General features: G+C 54.4%; 1 non-coding gene across 1 annotated transcript; it reads right to left on the bottom strand.

Annotated features, from left to right (window-relative positions):
- Window positions 1–6,496: 6,496 nt before the first annotated feature.
- On the bottom strand, window positions 6,497–6,569 carry TRNAA-CGC. Its single transcript has one exon. It is a non-coding gene; the product is annotated as a tRNA-Ala (tRNA).
- Between the last annotated feature and the right edge of the window lie 1,278 nt (window positions 6,570–7,847).

Here is a 7,847-nt window from a genome sequence, read left to right as displayed (position 1 = left end):
CCTAGGCTTAATAGAGAGGTCAACATGCCGGACTAAGCCTATGCCCCCAGGGGTCATGGGCTATCTCCCTGGGAACTCCTGCACGTTGCGTACGCGGCCGGTGAGCAAACCTAGCTACCTCCTTCAACAAGGCAGGAGCCTACGCAGTCCAACCCGGCACGCGCCGCTCAGTTGCTGACATCTATTAAGCTTCGACTGATGTATACGACACAGAACGCCCATACTATGCCCACGTGATGATTAGTGCTATCAGGCCAAAGGCCCCTCGGATCAAATATCCAAATCGTAGTGGATTAGGAGCACGTGGTAACGAGCAGAGACTCACGATCGATGTGACCCCGTCGCCCCGTCTCGAGTACATTGCGGCAAGGGCTAAGAATGCCCGGCCATGCCTCGTAAGTATCTCGCGGGCACCTTCCAGGTCAACCCGACTCCACATCACTCGCTATTAAGCTCGCGCGGGTACCCCTCAGGGCCAACCCGTCTTTAGTAACATGGTTCAGTGTAAAGTCATAGTAACCATAGTAACTGTGTATCTAACACCAAAGGAAAAACCCGAGGAATCACCCCCGGTGAATTCCACTCACTGTGATCATCAAGGTGAACGTAAGAGGATCCACCCTCGAGGTTCACACTTGAGGGGTTGCACGACAGAGCCGTATCGGAAGTGGTTAAGGAGGAAATCACCCTCGATGACCACTACCGATTAGCTACACTACAGAGTTCTCATCAGGAGTGATGTATGAGGTTCCACCCTCGGCACTCGATGGTAACTCTGCAGAGTCGTTCAACTAGGGGGGGTGATGTGCGGTGTCGGGGCCTAGACGTCGATCACGTCGATCGAGTCATCGAACATAAAGCGAGGCAACTGGGACAAGGTGGGGGTCACCGATGGATCACTAACCAACCTATACTAAGCAGTTTAGGATAAGCAGGTAAGGTATGAAAGCAGGCAACAACAACAGGCTATGCATCAGAGTAGGATCATATTGAAAGCAATAGCAGTTCTAATGCAAGCATGAGGGGAAAAGAAATGGGCGATATCGGAATGCTCAAGGGGGGTTTGCTTGCCTGGAAGCTCTGCTGTAAAGGGAGAAGTGTCGTCGAGGTAGTCGATCACAGGGGAGGCATCGGTCTTGGGGTCTACCGGAGAGAAGAGGGGAAAGAAACAGTAAATACATAGCAAGCAAGTGCATAACAGGACAACAAGTTGATAGGCAGAGCTAGGGTTGTCCTAACATAGTACTACATGTTGCAGACGGAGGGGATAAACATCCGAGGATGAATCCCCGGCGTTAGACGAATTCCGACAGATGAAAGAGAGGGGACGGTTCCATGTTCAACATGCTAGGGGCATGCGACGGGTGAATGGACCGCGTATTCGGACTCGTTGGATTTTTTTGAGCAACTTTCATATAGAAAACATTTTCATCCGAGCTACGGTTTAATTGCTATGATTTTTCAAAGATTGAAGCATTTCGAGAAATTATTTAAATTGACAGAAAAGGAACTATGACGTCAGCATGACGTGTTGATGACGTCAGCAGTCAACAGACTCGCTGGCCAGGTCAAACCCGACCTTTGGGTCCAGTGGGACCCACATGTCAGCCTTTGTTAGTCTAACAATGCATTAAACTAACAAATCTAGGTTAATTATGTGGGGGGGGGGCACGTGCCAGTGGCTAATTAACCGATTAGATTAGGTTTTAACTAAAACCGAGTTAATTAGTTTAACTAAATGGGACAGGCCCACTGGTCAGTGGCTGCAGCGCCAAGTCAGCACACTTGACCGGGGTCAACGGGTCAGTTGGGGCCCCTGGGACCCACCGGGCAGTGCCCTGGGGGTGGCCCTCGGTCGGCCACGTCGGTGCGGCCGGCGTTCAGCCGTCGGCGACACAAAGAGGCGGCGGAGGCTCTCAGGAGGCCGGATTTCGCCTACAGGGGGCCAAAACGGACGCGGCCGACGCCGTTCAAACGGGAGCGGCGAGCCGCAGCTAACCGTGGTGGTGGCCGGCCCCGGGGCGGCCGGAAATGGCGTCGGCGTGGAGCACGGGCGGCGGTGGCCTTCGGGCGCTCGACGACGATGGGGCTTCGGGACAGGGCTTGCCGCGCGGAGCGTCTCTACGGGCGGCTGGTGCTTGCGCGGATCCATTGCCGCAGTCGACAGTAGGCGGGAGGCGATGAGCTCACTGGAGACGAGCTCGCAGCAGCGGCCGAAGCACTGGCCCATCAAGGACGGCGCCAGGGGAAGCGGGAGGAGTAGCGGGTGCGTGCAGTGGGTGCAGGCGGAGGTGCTGAGCACGACGGGGTGGTCGGCCGCGAGCTCTGCGAGCCGTGGCCACGGCGGTGAGCACCACCGCGGCGACGAGCTCGTGCAGGATGGGGGGAAGCAACTACGGGGGGAGAAGAGAGGCGCGAGGAGAGGGGAAAGGAACCGGAGCTCACTGGGAAGGCACAAGGAGGCCCGGCGGCAACTTAGTAGCAGCAGGGGGTGGCCGGAGTGTACGGCGACGGCGACGACCGAAGCGGAGGAAGGTGGCGATCCGGCGAGGCAGAGGGGCTCTGAGGACCGTGGCGTGGTCGCGGTCATCGTGGTCGAGGACGAGGGGGGTCTCCTAGACGCAGGCGGATGGAGGACGGTCACTGGTGGCCACGCGCACGGTGAGGCTGCGGCGACGGCTACGCCTGGGCCAGCACGGCGCGGCAGATCTAGGGGAGGGGGAAGAGAGAGGAGTGGGAAGCCAGGAGGGAGAGTGGGTGGAAGAGAGCGGGTAGGAGCTCGAGGGGGCGCGGCTGTCGCCCTTATCCCCTCGGGGCGGCGCCGGCGAGGTGGTGTGGCGGGGACGCGCAGGAGGAGCCCCGGTCGGCTGAACAGGGGAGGAAGAGAGCGACCGGGGGAGGTGGGCCGCCTAGGATGGGACGACTGGTCCGGATGGGCCCAGGCCCAGGGAGGCAGGGGCTTTCTCTCCCCTCTGCTTTTCCTTTTTCTTTTTGTTTTATTTCTAAAGCTCTTTTCTTTTTACAGAAAATGCTTTGCAATATTTGAGCTGCCAAAAGTGGTTCTGTAAAATGTGGGACTCGGCCAAATAAACACATTACAATATTTGGCAGCTGCCACAAAAAGTTTGGGAGGAGTTTGAATTGATTTGGATTTTTCACAAATGGAAAAGCATTTAAAAATGCTGATTTGGAATTGCTTTAATTCCCAGGGGAAAGTAGCTATCTCAAATGATGTTGAATCACTCATGACATTTAGTTAGTGAATATTTGCAACCCAGCGAACATTTTTGTTTTACTGTTTGGAGAAATAATTTATTTGACTTTATTTTAAAATTGAATTTGAATTGGTTTTGAATCAAAGTGAGATTAGCAACAGTAACAGTGATGACTTGCCGTCATTAGTAGGGGATTACTGTAGCTTGACACTAGGGGTGTTACACTACCGTGGTCACCGTGGTGGTGGTCGTGGTCGATACCGCAGACAGCCTCCGTCACCGGCCGTTGTGGACCACCAGGCTACTGATGTGGCAGCCGATCCCGTTCAGTCGACCGAACTGCCTAGCCAGGCGATGGAGGTAGTGACGACATTGGCCAACGCAGAAGTTCCTGGGACTGGTGTTTCAGCTGAGGCAGGCGACAAGATAGAGTCTGAGAGAGCGTCCAAGTGGGCGCGTAAGAAGGAGAAGATGCTATGCTATCGATGTGGTGAGAAGGGTCACTTCATTGTTGAGTGCTGGCGGAGTTGTGCGATACGTGTGGTTGGTCTCTGCGTCGCAACGAGACATCTAGTAAGTAGAATAGAAGAATGAATGGTACTTTAACACGCATGGTTGCATGTGATAATGGATCTTTTCCCATACATGATTGAATGTTGAGGTGGGTCTTATCTCATCCATAATTGTTTGGTCATGTGACATGCTTGCATGTTGAGATGAGGATGGACTTTTTAGATATATAAGATTTGGTCTTTGTTTTGGTTTATTTGTTTTAAAAATTTCTTGCAATCATAGAGGTATTGTCTTTCACATATTGAAGTGTTATCTTTGTTGCGATCTAAGAATACCGTCATTTACACTTTACGATATGCATCCCAACATTTACATTGAAGTGCATGCATCTTTTATTATTTGCAAATAGGAAACATAATACATGATCGCTTGTGGTACGTGTATTACAACTTGTGGTCGCCAAAAACATAAAAATATATTCTAAATTAATTGAATTATATAATTTGTAGCCCTTTGAAACTTTGGAGAAATGGCTCATATATTTATTTTAAATTTGGTAGCTACATTGTGTGATGTTAGGGCATCTACAACGGTAACCCATCAATTTCCTCATGCGTCCGTCCGCGGAGGGTGTGGTGGGGGGGGGGGGGGGGGGGGTCCAGTACACGGACACGGATACGGAAGGCCGCCATCGAACCGTAGCCACATACATTTCAAACACTTTTTCAACAAACCAGATGAAATTCATGCAAACACGGCAGGATTTCATATAAACATGTCGGATTTCATACGAACCGAATGAAAACGTTACATTTTGGACATATTTTAACTAAAAAGGTAAAACTATGTGCACATATGATCGCACGAAGCTCCACTCCCATGACACGGATACACTACACTAGTCTACGGCTGGCCGCGGCAGATCTCTTTGTCTTCCTCATGTCCGGCACCCCGCTCACTAGACTGCCGGGAGCCCCAGAGGTATATTCTTCCCCCGTATCTTCTCTATGTTTGGCCGCGCCGCTCATCAGAGTGGCAAAAAGGATGCTTCAGCCGGAGGGGAAGGGGGGCTGCTCCGCTTCCGTGGAGCCCAGGCGGGGGGCGACTATGGTTTAAGATAAAGAATCGGACAGGTCACCGGTTGTACAAGTCGGGGATGCGTTGGCGGTGGCCTTCCTAGGACCCAAGCGGCGGCCTCCCATGTTCTACTTTCCCGCGATGTCGGTGGCGGACGTGGACGCGTAGGACACCGACTTGTCTATCTTCGTGCACCCGGCTTCTTTCTCTGCTGGCAGGGCACGGTTACACGTGCGTTGACGGCGGATGGCGCGGTACGACGCGACGTCCTCCACGGCAACGACGATGCTCGTGCCGCTGTGCTCCCCACGTGCCGACCTGGAGCAACTCGTCACTCCTCCGCGAGCTAGCTTGGAGTGGCGAGGTGCTAAACTACGCGTCGGCTTGGGGCGGCAACTTGCTTCGTCGGGCTAGGCGAGGGAGGTGGAGCAGTGAGTTGTATCGCTCGTATCTGGAGAACTCGGCGGGCCACCCAGCTGACTTTTATGCCGGAGAACTGCTCTTCCTGCTCGTCGGATGCAATCGAAAGGGTGGAGAAAATGATGGAAGCAGGAGATGGGGAGCGGCGGACTTGGTGGTGCGATTCTTGCCCGGCGTCTGGCCTCCTCTAAATAGAGGGCGGACGAGAGGTCCTTGCCCGGCTTTGTGTTTAATGCCGGCCCGCTCGTGAACGGACGTGTGACCAGAGTAGGTTTCTCGGTTTCCACATGGGTTTAATGGAGGTGTTTGAATGCGATGAGGAGGCATGTTCAGCCGGTCATGCAGTGGGTGACATCCTCGGCCGACGCGTCGCTTCAATGGCGGAAGCCAGGCATGCAGAGGGTGACATCCTCGGCTGACGCGCCGTTTCAATGGTAGAGGCACGGAGAGGTCGCGTCCGTCCTCCGTCTTCAATGTGGAGCGGTGCACTCTACAGCGGCATGGATGTGGGCAGCTGGCGCCAAACGGGAACGCGCGCGGGCGAGGAAGGAGGAGGTTTAGGTTAGCCAGGGCGGTAAGAAGCGGGCGTGACAGCGGTCTGGACTTCCGCAATGCCCCACATTTGTCTCCGGTTTGCGAGAGAAAGTACATCCGGACTGTGTCTCGGATCGATACAAGACCGCGTTGGATGGCTTTCACGATCTGAAATGCGTGATTCGAATGGATGTTGATGGTTTGAGAGTCGGCGATGAAGATGACCTTAGATAGGACTGGACACAAGGGTACACGAGATAATTTTAAATATGCAAAATAAGTGGGAGGTCACTATTATGATGCTCACGTGGTCATCGTTGACGGGGAGTAGACAGATGAGACATCCGGCGTTGGCAACGGGATGACAGAGTAACAGAGGCAGTGGACAGACTCCAAGGTACTCCCTCTGTAAACATAGTCATAAGCCATACGCGATGTAGACGTTGGCAACGTAGCGATGTAGTCACCGTGTGTTCGCTGGCGGCTCGTTCCTTTTTGCAAGGTTAGAAACGACCACGACCCTGAAAGATGCTGCGGATAAGTGCTTCAGGGGTGATGGAAAGTGTAAGATGCTACGGATAAGTGCTTTGGCGATGACGAAGGATTCCATGCGCGTACAGTGGGCACAGTCCAAACACTCCCACCCGTGACCCATTCACCTAGTATTAGGAAAGAAAACCGCTACGGTCAAAGTTGTTCCTTAAAAAACCAGCTTGGCGGCCTAAAATTAAAAGAAATGGAGGTGCGGGGAATCGAACCCCGTGCCTCTCGCATGCGAAGCGAGCGCTCTACCATATGAGCTACACCCCCTAATTGATTTATTATCAAGTCATCACTTAGTGTTCACTGGGACTACTGTCTGGACAAGGAAGTGTAATCCTGCAGCTCGCCGGTTTCACGTGGAAGTAAGACCAAAACGCTAGACCCCATTTGTACGTTTGTTTTGTCTGGATTTCATCCGTTTAAAATAGGAATGAAGAGACGGATATCCGTGTCAGGCCGGGCTGACATCGAGGCGCCTAAGGCGCGGCCCCAACCGCAACTTGTCTACGGTGGACAAAGAAAAAGAACACATGCAAAAGCAAAATAAGACATTTTATAACATAGCTAAAAGGCTTAAAAACATATTTAAAAGTCCGCTGTCCTCACGGCCCAACCACAACACTTAGTTTAATTAACATTGAACGAAAAAACAAAGCAAAAGATAAGCGGCCGGCCCGCGTGCCGCAGAAGACCTCTTCGTCGTCGCTGATGTTGTCGCAGCCGTCGTCTTTAGGCGCCACCATCCCTGTCATCGCTCGTGAGGTCGATGTAGGGTGGGGGCGTCCAGAGGTGCGGCGGCGACCCCCAGATTGGGCCAGGGGCGTACTGTGTAGGCGGCCGAGGAGGCTGGGGCGTTGGTGCTGGGGTGGCGACCACGGCGCCAGTGCACGCTCCTCTGCAGGCTCCGCCTTGACCTCCGGCTTGACGTCCAACTCTGGGACATAGACGTCCCCGGAGGTCGAGAACTCAAGTATGAACTGCATGCCTGCCACTCCTCCTGTTGGTGCATGTACTCCCTCTCGGAGTCCTCCATGACGGCCTGCAGGAGCTGTTCCTCCTCCTCGACCATCATGGCGAGAGGTTCCGGTGGTGGCGGCGATGGAGAGGGAGACGGCGTCGGCATCAGGTCACGGATCCGCGTGCGGCCGCGCACGCTTGGCGGCATTAGCGCACACGCACTGTGGGATACGCGGGGCGGGCTCCCACGGCTGACAAAAAAGGTGGCGCGGCGCATGTCGTGCTCATCTTGAAACCAGGTGTCCCACAGTGGCAAGTCCACGGCATACCTGCGGTCACCGAGGAGCTCGCGCAGGATCCTGGCGCGACGACAGGCGATCTCCTACAGGCGGGTGCGGCCTGTCCCCCGCACGGGGGGAATGGGCACCCGATCCGGGCTCAGATGCCACCTATTGGGGAGACGGGCATCTGACCACGGCAGCGGGGTGCCTGTCTCCCAGTACCGGCGGCACACCTGGACGCCGACGTAGGGCCTAAAGCATGGCGCGGCCACCGAAGGGGAGACGGAGAACGGAGCCGGAGAGGTCG

This window comes from Triticum urartu, chromosome 4, assembly GCF_003073215.2.
Source record: "Triticum urartu cultivar G1812 chromosome 4, Tu2.1, whole genome shotgun sequence".
In the NCBI taxonomy this organism is placed as follows: Eukaryota; Viridiplantae; Streptophyta; class Magnoliopsida; order Poales; family Poaceae; genus Triticum; species Triticum urartu.
Note: the sequence above shows the minus strand (reverse complement) of the source record. Positions and strands in the feature narration are given on the sequence as shown.